The sequence below is a fragment of the Tasmannia lanceolata genome, unplaced genomic scaffold (assembly GCF_043159265.1).
Source record: "Tasmannia lanceolata isolate RefF3 unplaced genomic scaffold, GAP_Taslan_0.1 ptg000020l, whole genome shotgun sequence".
Taxonomy (NCBI): Eukaryota; Viridiplantae; Streptophyta; class Magnoliopsida; order Canellales; family Winteraceae; genus Tasmannia; species Tasmannia lanceolata.
The window spans coordinates 19,698,628-19,712,523 of NW_027518697.1; the positions used below are offsets into that span (position 1 = coordinate 19,698,628).

At 40.2% G+C, this 13,896-nt stretch overlaps 1 protein-coding gene across 3 annotated transcripts in view; it reads left to right on the top strand.

The window, feature by feature from the left end:
- The first annotated feature begins 170 nt into the window (after nt 1-170).
- LOC143854673 (uncharacterized) overlaps nt 171-13,896 on the top strand; it is a 33,465-nt gene continuing 19,739 nt past the window's right edge. For all 3 annotated transcript variants that reach the window (XM_077364749.1, XM_077364751.1, XM_077364752.1), the window contains exon 1: nt 171-291. The gene's annotated coding sequence lies outside the window, so the exon portion shown is untranslated. The remainder of the gene's footprint in view (nt 292-13,896) is intronic.

Consider the following 13,896-nt stretch of genomic DNA (forward strand, 5'->3'; position numbering starts at 1 on the left):
TCTCCTCTATGGATTGGAGGGTTAGGATCAACCTATGGAAATGATTTTTAGGTCACAACTAATTTAGGCCGTGGCCCATCTAATGGACGGTTTGGATCATATGGTAGTGGGGTGGGGGTATCATTTCCCCTTATAAGAACTCCATTTTGTAATGTACTAATGTTACGTGGGTGGGCCCACACTGTGAAGTTGTTCTCATAGCCATAGGCGATGAAAAATTCCCAATCCTGACGGAAGAACAAAATCCCAAATTGGAGCTCTCTCCTATTCTCCATTCCCTCAAATCCCAAGGTATTTTTTCTCTCATACGATAGGGTTTGGGTTATGGGTTTTCCACTCTTACAGGGGAGATATTGTTTTTTAACCTATTGGGTGTTATAATGTAGTGGTTCATCTCTTCTTTTTTTGTTCATTTGTTATTCTTCTTGATTTTTTTACCTGATTCGAATGATGATAATGATATTATTCTGTTGTGATTCGTATCTAATTGGGTTTCTAGATTAGGGTAAAACCAAAATCTGTACTAAATCTATTCAAATATTGATTGGTCTTGCTTCATTGTTTCCTGTGTTTTACCCTTTGTTTAATTGGTAGTTGCATGACGGCACGCATGTCCACATGTGTCAACACTCCTTTCGACACTTTTTAAAGGTACGGTACTACTAGAAGTGTTATTATACTTAATGTGGGCGTGTTGACACTTTTTTGTTCCGGGTTAAGAGTGACATTTTGTTTTATTATTGAAATTGTGTTTACCTCTTTTATCATTAACTCTTTTTAGCTCCTATTCAACCAATATTTACTGTTATATCCTCCCCCTAAACCTAAAAACCTAAAAGAAACTCTTATTCTAATATTATATTCATTGTATCCTATTGATCTTCCTTTCTCCTTGCATATTAGAGATCGAAGAGAACTAGATTAAAATGATGAATGCGTTGTTATTTGATTATCTTATGTTTGGTTTAGATTTTTGTTAAGTGAATACCATATTTATTTTGTTGCAAATTATGATAGTAATAAGTAATTTTATATGTATGTACGTTTATGCAGTGTTTAAAAACGCGGTTTCGACGCGGAATGCGGCCGAAGGAAATCCTTGTCGACTCGACGCGGACGCGGTCAAGAACGCGGTTGACGCGGCCAAGTTAGATGAGCCGTAATTTTTTATAAAAATAAATAAATAATTCAAAAAATAGAAATAATGTAAAAATAAGTATTAAAGTATCATTAGTAACTAAATCATTAGTGAAATGGATCATATTTTTTACAAAAAATGAATACATTATATTTGACAAAAATGCAAAGAGTCGATATGGTGACAAAAAGGAAAAGAGCCTAAGATAGCCCATGATCAATACATGCATTGTGTTACATTAAATTCAAAATTTTACAAGGGCTTCCGCTCAGACAATTTATTCTCGATGAATATAAGAGTAGGCACATCAGTAGTGTAGATCATAGCCACTCTCGTAGTGGCTATATGGAAATTGATGGATTCTTTGGTCGGTGTAATTATGGTTATCAATCGAGTTACTCTCAGAATATTCAGGAAATATGCCAAATGTGTTTATATTATGCTGCCATGTATAGCCAATATTCGGATCCATCTCTAGAGCACCATGCAAATCATAAGCGTCAACGTCCCCAGTGTAGTGTTGATACGGATCACGGTCATCATAATCATGTTGATCATCAGATCCAACAAAATATTCATGACCCGCAGCGTCTCCATGCGCATCAGGGTTGGGCTCATCAACACCTTCATTATAAACTGCAAAGTCACCTCCGTCGTCTCCATCACCATCATCATTATCACTAGGCTCATCATTTATGCAATGCTGATGTCTATCAGAACTGTCACTTGACCCACCTTCATTTGTCGGTGACTCCTCACATTCCATCTCTTTTCATCTACTTGCCTGAACATCTAAAAGTGGTGGTTCCTTCTCAACTAACCATTCCTCAGCATTTTCTTTAGCAAAAATTATATCCAAATCGATTGGACCTTTGGGACCACTTCTGACATTTCGTTCTCGCAATCTCAAATTGTAATGGACATACACTAGTTTTTCCATCTTCTTCACTGCAAGCCTGTTTCTCTTCTTTGTATGAATGTGAGCAAATGTACTCCAATTGCGCTCACATCCTGAAGATGAGCAAGTTTGGCTTAACACAATCACAACAATCCTTTGCAATTCAGGATGCTTAGTACCATGTAAACTCCACCACTCCGCTATATTTAATAAAAACGTAAAAAATAATTATTCATATGAATTTGATAGAATCATGTCAAATAGTAATCATATGTTATTTACAATTACATCGTAATAAATTACCTGGGTCCATTGCTGATTTGGATCTCAATGCATCTTCACTCCCAAAATTACCAATAACATCGCGAAACTCCGCAATCTTATAAATAAAAAGAGAATGCATCAGTAATACTACATAAGATACTATTGAATCTAATGAAAGGAATTTATAATGAATAAATTATGTTTGATTGGTAAATATTTATACTTGAATTGATGCGTTCATTCGCTTTGAGGAACTTGGCTCCAAGCGGTTGATGCACTTTGATAACCCTTCCATAATTTCCGGGTGATTAGACATTCTATCACCATACTGAAATATTGGATTTAAATAGTAGCCTGCAAAAGTTAAGTTAATCAGAATTTTCAGATGTTTTTACCAAAAAAATTCTCAACATTACATTAGAAAAAACTAGCTTTTATACCTGCTGCATGAAGAGGGTGATGGAGTTGCGCTGCCCATCGCTTGTCAATGATATCCCACAACTTTTTGCATAAGTTTTTCGTTAGTTTTTGTATCTCCTCCTTTGAACGATCGATAGCTTCATAGATAAACCCCATAGCAGGTCTTTCTTCCGAATCCACCATTCTTAGCACGGTAACAAGTGGCTGTGTGACTTTGATGATTCGCTGAATATTTTCCCAAAACTTTCGATCTGTTATAATTTGTTCAACCTCTCTTCCATCTGCCAGTTTTGCATAGCGGGATCCATTCCATTCTCTCGAAGCCAACAAGCTTTTCAACCCTGCTTGACACTCATTTATGCTAGAAAGTGATAGGTATGCGGTAGCAAATCGTGTGACAGCGGGCCTAATAATATCTTTTTGACCAGTATGATGTTTCATCCAATTTAGGACTTGTGATGATTATAAATAAATTTTGTTATCTTTCTTCCTTTCTCAATCCACTCTTTTAATTCTGACAAGTCTCCTATCTCCTCCAGCATTAAGTCAATGCAATGTGCCGCACAAGGGGCCCAAAAAAGATTTTTTCTTTTCTCCATCAATAGTCTTCCAGCTGCTTTATAGTTCGCTGCATTATCAGTTACAAACTGAACAACATATTTTTCTCCAACTTCTTCAACCACTTTGTCAAATAGTTTGAATAAATATTTTGCGTTCTTCTGCTCACTTGAAGCATCAATGCATTTAAGGAACACTGTCCCTCGATGACAATATGCCAAAAAGTTGATCAGTGTCTTTCCATTGATGTCTTTCCAGCCATCGGCCATAATTGTACATCTCGATCTGTCCCATATTCTTTTAAAGTCATTAACATATTGTCTAACATCCTGATGATGGGCCAGCTCCATCTCGTGCGATGCATTGTGCTTCAATTTCCATAAAGAATGTACGTTGACTAGCTTTCCTCGCCGCACGCATATCTCTATCTAGCATGTCTTCTTCTTGTGTGCCTCGTTCTTCAGCAATCTGTTCGTTCACGTTCTTTACTGCTTGTTTCTCCTCTTTATAATTTTCGAGGGCAGCTCTCATTTCTTTCATCACTTGTTCAGGCACGCTTGGACACCCGGCAACGTTGCCATGTAACTTAGCAAGATGATGTTTAAAGCGATTAATCCTACCGGTAGTGATTTTGTTACAATAAATACAACGCACCATTTTTCTCGATGGTGGATTCGACATTGTCCCATGCTCTCATGCAGGATCAAGAGGCATTGTGTGTCACTATATCTAGAAAAGTGTAAAAATAGGAGAGGACTGTCATTACTAAAATAAGGGATTAGATTATATGAGTTTCTATATGGTGTAATCCCCTATAGTCCATTATTTTTCAAGAAGTACTATATGGCTTAAAATATAACATGATCCCAACTGTCCATTGGATGAGCCACAATGTAAATGCATTGTGGCCCAAAAATTATTTACATAGGATGATCCCAACCCTCTGATCTATAGAACTTTCCATAATATGCAGTTATCAATAGATTTAGGATCATCTTGTGGCAATCATTTTTTTGGGCACAACCTATTGATGTTTTGACCCAACAAATAGATGGGTTGGATCATCCTATGCGTGAGCCATACTAAAAATATACCAGATGTATTATTTTTCAAGAAGTACTGTAAGGCTCACATTTAAACCTGGCAAACTGGTGGGTCGTGCCGAGTCAACCCGCGGGTGATGCGGGTGCGGGTGCGGGTCCACGGGTCGGGTGAGGAAATGACCTGCATTTTTGCGGGTCAAAATTTAGGTGACCCGCGTGGCCCGCGGGTGGGCCGGGTCAACCCGCGGGTCACCCGCAAATATGCCGCAAATATGGGGATTGTAATAATTATGCAAATATGGGGATTGTAATAATTATTCTGATTTGACAGCATCTATTTTTTCCGTAATTTTCATAACCTTCTATATTTTATTGGTATTTTTTTCGTAATTTTACAATTTTATAACCATTTTTAGGTAATTTTTCATTTAAAACTTTATAATTTAGCTATTTTACTTTTTTTGTGTAATGATTACTTTTTTTCATTTTTTTTCGTTTGCTAGCAACATTCGCCCCTGTGTGTATCTTTGCACCACGATGGCCACTTGCCGAGAAATTGCCATAGGAGACGCTTGGTAGCAAATTCTTATAAAATAAAAAACAGATGGAAATGTTATCAACACTACTGTTTCTTATGAGCGCACTCTCACTTTATTAAAAGTATGGTATGGCCCACACCATAGGATGATCCAAACCATCCATTAGATGGGCCATAGCCTAAATAGGTTATACTCCAAAAATCATTTCCATAGGATTTTTGGAGATAATTTTGGGGCATAACCTACTTAGAATCAACCAATGGAAATAATTTTGGGGCATAACCTATTTAGGCTATGGCCCATCTAATGGACGGTTTGGATAATCCAACATTGAAATGAATTTTTGAGCATAACCTACTTCCGTTGTCACCTATCAAATGGACGGCTCAGATGATCAAACCAATTAAAATAGATATGACAGGGGATTATCCAACGGTTTGGATTATCCAACATTAAAAGTTTAAATTGCAGATAACTTTTTCATAGAAAAATGGGTAGCCGCCCAGTACACCTATGCTATGCTATGCTATGCCTGTGTTTAATAAATGGCATTAAATGGGTCTGGCTGTCAAAGCAATTTTGAATTTGGTTCATGTCAGAATCATCCAAGAAGCTGAGCAGCTAATGCATTGTGAGGTTCGTTTCCTTCAAACCAATACCTCCCTTCTTGTGACCTCTGTCTATGCCCTTAACAGAGGTATTGGAAGGAGAACTCTATGGAGCCAACTTTCCCTTATTGCCTCTCACTCTGCTCTTCCCTGGATTGTTTTAGGAGATTTTAACATCATCAGGTACGCCCATGAATTTCTTGGGGGTACTGGCCCTTCTGCTCGTGATTTGGAAGACTTCAACTCCTGGATCGATTGCAATTCTGTCGCAGATCTTAGATCTTTTGGCCAAACACTATCTTGGAACAACCGGTCGAATGACGATAACTGGAAATGCAGAAGGCTTGATAGAGCCCTTGTAAATGAAGAATGGCTCTTCCAATATCCCTCTTCTTTTGCTTCTTATCTCTTACCTGGGCTGTCAGACCACACCCCAATCATAATTCAGTTTACCCAATCATCCCACATTCCCAAAATCCCGTTCAAGTTTTTTTCTATGTGGCTCGATGATCTCTCAGTTTTCGAAGTAGTGGAAAGAGCCTGGAGTAAGAAGATTAAAGGCTCCCCTCTTTTCGTTGTTATCCAAAAGCTCAAAGAAGTGAAAGATTGTCTTAAAATTTGGAACCGTGATGTGTTTGGCAGAATTGACATTGAAGCCCCTCGGAAAAGGCATCAACTTGAGGCTATTCAAGCTCAGATTGCTATATCCCCTCTCGACCAAGCTTTAAGAGAAGAAGAACATCGCATTAAGGATTCATATGTCAAGTCTGCTAATCAGGAAGAGGCCTTCTTCAGACAGAAATCTAGAATTCAGTGGTTGAATCTGGGTGATTCCAACACTGCATTCTTCCATACTGCTATGAAAGCCAGGAAAAATCAGAATTCCATCCAAGGAACTGTCACTGCCGATGGATCCATCTCTACCAACCCTGATGAGATTGCTGATACGATGGTTGCCTACTTCAAATCCCTCCTCAACAAGGCAGATTCTGACCTTCCATCTCATCCCAGCACCATTCCTACTCCTTCCAGATTCCTCTCTGAAGAAGACTCCTTGCAGCTAACAAAATTTTTTTCTGCTGCAGACATTTGGAATGTCATTAAAAACTCTGATGGAAATAAGTCCCCGGGTCCTGATGGTTTCAATGGCCGCTTCTTTCAAGCTTTCTGGTACTTGATCGGCCCGGATGTTGTTAAGGCTATCCAATTCTTCTTCCATAAAGGCAAGATTCTCCCCCAGCTTAATGCAACTTTTATTTCTCTGCTACCCAAATCTCCTGATGCTAGCTCTCCTGAGAAATATCGGCCAATATCCCTCTGCAATTTCCTGTATAAAGTCATTACCAAGCTGATGGCAAATAGACTCAAACCCATCTTGCATAAGCTCATTAGTCCCTTTCAATCTGCATTTATCAAAGGAAGGAGCATTCAAGACAATATTCTCATTGCCCATGATCTTTGCCATAATTTTCATAGGAAAAACCAGGAAAAAGCCATGTGCATTAAAATGGATCTCAAAAAAGCCTTCGATAGTGTTAATCGTTCTTCCTTGCTCACTTTCATGAGCAAAATAGGCTTCCCTGAGATCTGGTGCAAATGGGTTCATGAATGTATTTCTTCTCCCTCCTTTTCGGTCCTTGTAAACGGCTCCCCTCGGGGCTTCTTCAGATCTTCCAATGGTCTTAGGCAAGGAGATCCTCTTTCCCCCTTGCTCTTTAGTTTTGTTATGGAGATGTTCTCCTGTCTCCTTTCCTCCTTCCATGCCCAGGGCCTTATTTCTTCCCCCTTCTCCAAAGGAGACCTCACTATCAGCCATACTCTTTTTGCTGACGATGTTATGATCTATGCAAACCCAAACTCAACTTCTGCTGCTGGGATCATTAATTGCCTCGCTTCATTCAAATTATGCTCTGGCTTAGAATTTAACCCCAACAAAAGTGAAGTTTTTTTTGCAGGTATCCAAAACAGTACCAAGAGAGTTCTTTGCAACACCCTCAAGATTGAAGAAGGGAAGTTTCCCATCAAATACCTGGGCTTACCTCTAATTACTTCCAGGCTCTCCTCTCGGGATTGTCAGCCCATCATTGACAAAATAAGGCAAAGGATCTCCTCTTGGTCCACTCGTCTTCTTTCTAGAGCTGGAAGAGTTGAGTTGGTCAAGTCTGTCCTCTCCACTTATCAAGTCTACTGGTCTGCCGCCTTTCATATCCCCAAAGAAACTCTCAACAACATAGAGAAAATCCTCAGGGACTTTATCTGGTCTGGTTCCAAGCTTGAGAAAACTTACCATCCAGTGTCTTGGAACACAATTTGCAGCCCCAAATCTGAAGGTGGATTAGAGATTAGAAAATTGGCTGATTTGAACTTAGCTTCCCAGATTAAGCAACTGTGGCGCATCTTATCCTTGAAAGATTCTCCCTGGGTTAAATGGTTTGATCGGAAATACATAAGAGGTCGAAGTTTCTGGAGCCTCCCTATGCCTGCTTCTCCTTCTTGGGCAGCTAGGAGTATCTTGAATGCTCGAGACTTTGCTTCCAAGCACGTATGCTACATTGTTGGATCCCGGGCTCCTCTCAAATTTTGGACGGATCCATGGCATCCGAAGGGACCCCTCGTCTCCCAGTCTTCATTTGGCTCTATCATTAATTTCATCCCTCTGAAGGCTACCATTGACAACGCTAAATCTCAAGGGTGGTGGGACATGATTCATGTGCATCCGCATCTCCTTGATCTTAAGAAAGTCATTGATTCTGGTCTCTTCTCTGAATCTGTCTTGACCTATCCGATATGGAAGCCAGAATCTGATGGTCATTTCAGGCTTAAGAGTGCCTGGAATTCCATCAGGACTATTAATCCTAAACCCCCTTGGACTTCGTCCATTTGGTTTGCAGGGCACACCCCGAAATTCAGCATCACCTCTTGGCAAGCAATGCAAGATAAACTTTGCACAAGAGATAAACTCCATTTCCTCGGTCCCAACCAAGACCATTCATGCCTCCTCTGCTATTCTGCTCCGGAAAGTACCAACCACCTTTTCTTCAACTGTTCTTATTCGGCCTGGATTTGGCGTTGGATTCTTCGCTGCATCTCTGTTAGGAAGAAGCAAAAGAAATCGCTCTCTGATGAGGAAAGCTGGATCAGGAATAAATTCAAGAAGAAGGGGCAGACATATTCTCTAACCCGAATTCTTCTCACGGCTTCTATCTACCTAATCTGGCTAGAAAGAAATGCGAGACTCTTTGAAAACAAAAAAACTCACAAAAGGATCCTTCTTAGCAGAATTATCAGCACTTCGAGGTCTCGTATTCTCTCTCTAAATCTGAAAGACGAAACCTCTGAAGAAAATTGCAAAATTGCGAAAATTTTCAATCTCCCTCTGGTCAGCAAAACCCCAGAAGCTAAGTTCTGTCACTGGGTGCCCCCCTCTGAATCTGAAGTTAAGTTGAATTCTGATGCCTCCCTTGTTTGTGGCTCTGCCTCGGTTGGTGGCCTTCTCCGGGACCACTTGGGGACCATTCTATCTTTCTTCTCTGTAAACTGTGAGCCTCTCCCAATTCAGGAATTAGAATTTGAAGCTATTCTTCATGGAGTCATCCTTGCCTGCCAACTTCCTGTTAAGAATCTTTGGATTGAATCTGACTCTCTCCTTGCAGTCATGGTTATTCATCGCCTGTGGCCTTGTCCTTGGAGGAAAATCCCTTCCCTTGAAAAACTCAGAACCATCCTCAATTCTCTTGACCGCTGGACTCTAACTCACATTTGGAGAGAGGGCAACAGAGCTGCTGACTTCCTATCTAAACCAAACTGTATTTGTAAAGGGGACCCAATCCCTCTTTGTTTAGCTCCTGATGAGCTTTTAAACATTGTATCGGAAGATTTCTCCGGCATGGCTTATCAAAGATTGTAATTTTGTTTTAATTAATATAGCTGGTGGGGGTCTGCCTAACCCCAAATTACCGAGCAAAAAAAAAAAAAAAAAAAAAAAAAAAAAAAAAAACAATTTTGAATTTTTTTTCCTTTTTTTAGGGAAATGTTATTAGCACTATTGTATTTTGATTCGGGCACTCCTCACTTTATTAAAAGTTAAAACTATATGTGCTCCATTTTTTACTCGGGACAGCCACCTCAAGGTCCTCAAGTGTGTTTGTAGTTTGTACTTTGTAGCATTTCTTTAACTTTGAGGGGCTGTCCCAAGTAAGAACAAGGGCCCAACGTGTCATTTAATGCACTGTACCCCATTTTTCTTTCTTGGGACAGCCACCTTCATGTGTTTATGTCTGTTCTTTTACAAAGATGGGGGGCTGTCCCAGGTAAGACAGGGCCGGATGTATAATTTCCCTAATAAATACTTTATTGTAGGATTTCATTACCTTAGCAGATAAGGAAACTAGAAAATAACTTTTCTTCTTCCTCCTAACAAAGAAATGCACGAAAACCAGAGAATTTTTCTTCTTCTGCCGAAAATTGAAAGCCCAAGTGCCCAACTAGTAGGAAACGGAAACCCCGCAAGGAGGGTTTATCATAGGCTTTAGATGTGGGTTTGCTTCCACAAAAAGAAAACAGTGGATGAAGGCAATGGCAAAAGGTTTTTGCACAAGAAAGCGAAGAAACTAAGGGAGATTGAGCTTTTCTTTGGATGAATAGAAATGTGAGACATTCAACACAGATTTATAGGTATGAATCGTATCATTTTTGTTGAATAAATCAAGCACGGATCTTTCTTTTTTTTGTTTTTTTAAGCCTTAGATTCAGAAATATGTTTTGGGAAGATCAACTAGTGGGAGAAGTCACGGATCGCCAAGATTCTCCTGCTGGTCGATCCCATCCAAGAGAAAAGTAATATTCGTGTTTGACTCGGCCCGGACTCGCCGAGTCTGCTACTCCAAAATGCGGTCTTCACGAAACCGAGTTGACTCGGCCGAGTTCCGTGCCGAGTCAACGAGTTTTTAAACACTGCGTTTATGAGAGTGCCACCATTTCTAGATTTTTAGGGATTGTCATGTCAGACACCTCGTATCTGTTTCAAAACTCATCACACGAATCCGTGCCCGCAAATCGAGATTATATATACTTTCTGTTTTAACGTGTCCCCATTTCTAAAATTTGGGGGTTTGCTGTGTCTGACACTCTGTGTCCTTGTCAACACCAAGGTTTTAAATTTCCGCCGAAATCCAAAATTCCGGATTTCGGAAGGGACCGAAATTTGGTAATCTCGGATTTCGGCTTAAATTTTGGTCGAAGTTTGGCCATTTCAGCCGAAATTTTAAAATTTCGGCCGAAATGGCCAAAATTTTGAATTTAAATTTTAGTTGAGACCGAAACCGAAGTTTCAATCATTGGTCATCACATGACAATAGTATTTGTGTTTACAAATCATAGCTTAAGAGTATTATATAAATCCGATCTTTATTTTATTCATTTTGAATCGTGAGTTCTGAATTCTTGGAAATTGTTTCAAGACCAGGTGCGATCACTTTTTTGTTTTGTTTTGAGAGCTTTCTGGTTCCCCTCTTTCATAAATCCACCATCGAACCACCCTTCTCTTCTTTTTTGCCCATCACTTTCTTATGCTACTCCGCTACACTGAGTCTTCTCGCCAAACCCTTTTCCTCTACCATCTCTTCATCAATTCCAGCTCAAAAGAGACCTAAAAAGAAATCTTACTTTCTATCCTAAACTATTTCTAGTTTTATAACAATGCAATTCTTATTCAACTTCCCTAGTTCCGATTAAACCTCATAAATTCAAAATAGAAACATCAGAAGGTAAAGATGGAGGCAAAAATCTAGAGTGAAGTGGTTAAAAGAAGGAGATAAAAATACGGCTTACTTCCATGCCATGCCGCGAGTGCCCGCAGGAGAAGGAACATAGTTGACTCTCTTAATGCCAATGGTAGTATGGTGTCAGGGAAGGAGGAGATTACTAATGTGATAGTAGATTTCTACACATCCTTGTACACTTCTGATAATATTGTCCGTCCTATACCGGAGGAGCTGGAGTTTAGTAGGCTTAACTTGCTTGAGAGAAATGCATTGGAGAAGCCATTTGATGAAGAAGAAATTTAGAAGGGCGTGCTGTCGATTAGTAAAGATGCGGCTCCCGGACCTGATGGCTTATGTTTAGCCTTTTTCCAATCTTGTTGGTCAGATGTAAAAGGGGACATTATGAAATTCTTCTCTGAGTTCTACGATGGTATGATATTGGATAGGGGCACTGGTGCTACCTTCATTACTCTTATCCCTAAGATCGAAGGCGCATCTAGCGTAGCTGAGTATTGACCCATTAGAGTCCCGGTGGGAAGCCTATATAAAATTTTGGCAAAAGTATTAGCCGACCAATTAAAGGTGGTACTTCCATCAATTATATTGGATTGTCAAAGTGCTTTTGTGAGCAGCAGGCAAATTTTGGATTGTTCTTTAATTGCAAATGAGGCAATTGATTCATATATTAGAAATGGCGAGGCTAGAATAGTTTGTAAATTAGATATGGAAAAGGCTTACGATAGGGTGGAATGGGATTGTTTGGACTATCTGCTCGGTAGAATGGGGGTTGGGAACCGTTGGAGGGAGTGGATGAGGAGATGTCTCTCTTCTGCTTGGTTCTCGATCCCTATTAATAGGTCTCCTAAAGGCTTCTTCAAATCATCTAGAGGTCTTACGCAGGGTGATCCCTTGTCCCCCTTGCTTTTTGTTATCATCGCCGAGACTTTGAGTAGATTGTTGGTTAAAGGGAGCCGGATGGGATTGTTCCAAGGTTTTAAAATCGGTCGTGATCAGGTTGAAGTATCTTATTTACAGTTTGGGGACAATACACTTCTATTCTGCGCGTCGGATGTGGATCAGATTCTAAACTTGAAAGGAGCTCTCAGATGTTATGAGTTGATCACTGGGCAGAGGTCCAATTTTCATAAATCTAGGATGTATGCTCTGAACGTATCCCATGCCAATGCCCTTGATCTAGCCAAAATCTTGGGTTGCCAATTGGAGTCTTTGCCTGCCGCCTACTTAGGTCATCCGTTGGGGGTAGGTAGGCCTAAAAAACCTTTGTGGGACCTAATCATAGAAAGAATTGAAAGAAGATTAGAGACTTAGAAAAAGAATCTTGTCTCTAGAGGGGGTAGACTGATTTTGATTAACGGTGTTGGCCAATATTCCCATATACTATCTCTCTATTTTCAGATGTCTTGTGAGTGTTGTGTTGAGAATCGAGATAATTCAACGTAGATTTTTATGCGGGGGTTCGGATGTTAAAAAGGGGATTCCTCTGGAAAAGTGGAAGAATGTATACCTTCCGTTTAGGAATGGAGGGTTGGGGATTAGAAGAGTTAGAGAGTTCAATCATGCCCTTTTGGGTAAATGGTTATGGAGGTTTGGGAAGGAGCAGTGTCATCTTTGGGTTCGGGTAATTGGGAGTAAGTGTGGTTACAAGCCGGGGATGTGGGATTTAGACAATCTTTTTAAGAAACAGGGTTTGCCTATATGGCGCGATATCTTGAGTTTGAGTAATGACTTTAGTAAGGGTGTCAGGTATAAGGTTTACTCTGGGGACCGAATAAAATTTTGGAGGGATGCATGGTGTGCAGCTGAGCCCCTTATGGAGCTATTTCTGAATTTGTATTTGGTTGCTTCTAAAAAAGATGCCTTAGTCTGTGAATGGTTTCAGCGCAATGGGAATGGCTTGGCTTGGAAGACGGGTTTTAGGAGGAATTTTTTTGATAGAGAGTTGGATTCGGTATCGCAATTTTTGAAGTTAATTGAAGGTTGTTACATTAAGCGGACTGGGACTGATAAAAGAGTATGGTCTTGGGACTCCTCAAGTTTTTTCTCTGTTAAATCTTTCTATTCCCTCTTGGTGCCCGGTGGCGCATCTTCTACTTCAGCCTAGGTATGGAATTTTCATTGTCCACCCAGAGTTTGTATCTTCGGTTGGGCGGCTTGTCGCGATCGGATTCAAACGATTAATTTTCTCCGGAAGCGTGGTATGTGGCTCCTGGATCACTGCCCTCTGTGTTTGGAAGGTGGTGAACTGGTGGGTCATTTATTTTCTCATTGCCGAGTTGCTAGAGTGATTTGGAGTTATATCTTACAGAGAGGTTTGGTATTTGCTGGATCTTTCCTTTTTCTATTTCTGATTTGATTCTGAGCTGGGAGTTGGTGCCATGGAGTAGGAAAGGGAAAATGCTATGGAGAATTTGCCGTCTTGCTACATGGTGGGTGATATGGAAAGAGAGAAACTCTAGAGTTTTTGAGGGGTCTGCCAAATCTCCTTATTGGCTTTACATTAAAGTTATATCTCTTTCCATTTCTTGGGCAAGATGTCTCCCATCTTGCCATTTTGTGTTGGCTTATGCTTTGTGGGAGGGATGGTGGGAGGTGTGCTTCAGCAGGGAGAATAGGCCGCAGATTCTTTTGAGATGGGAGGCCCCTCC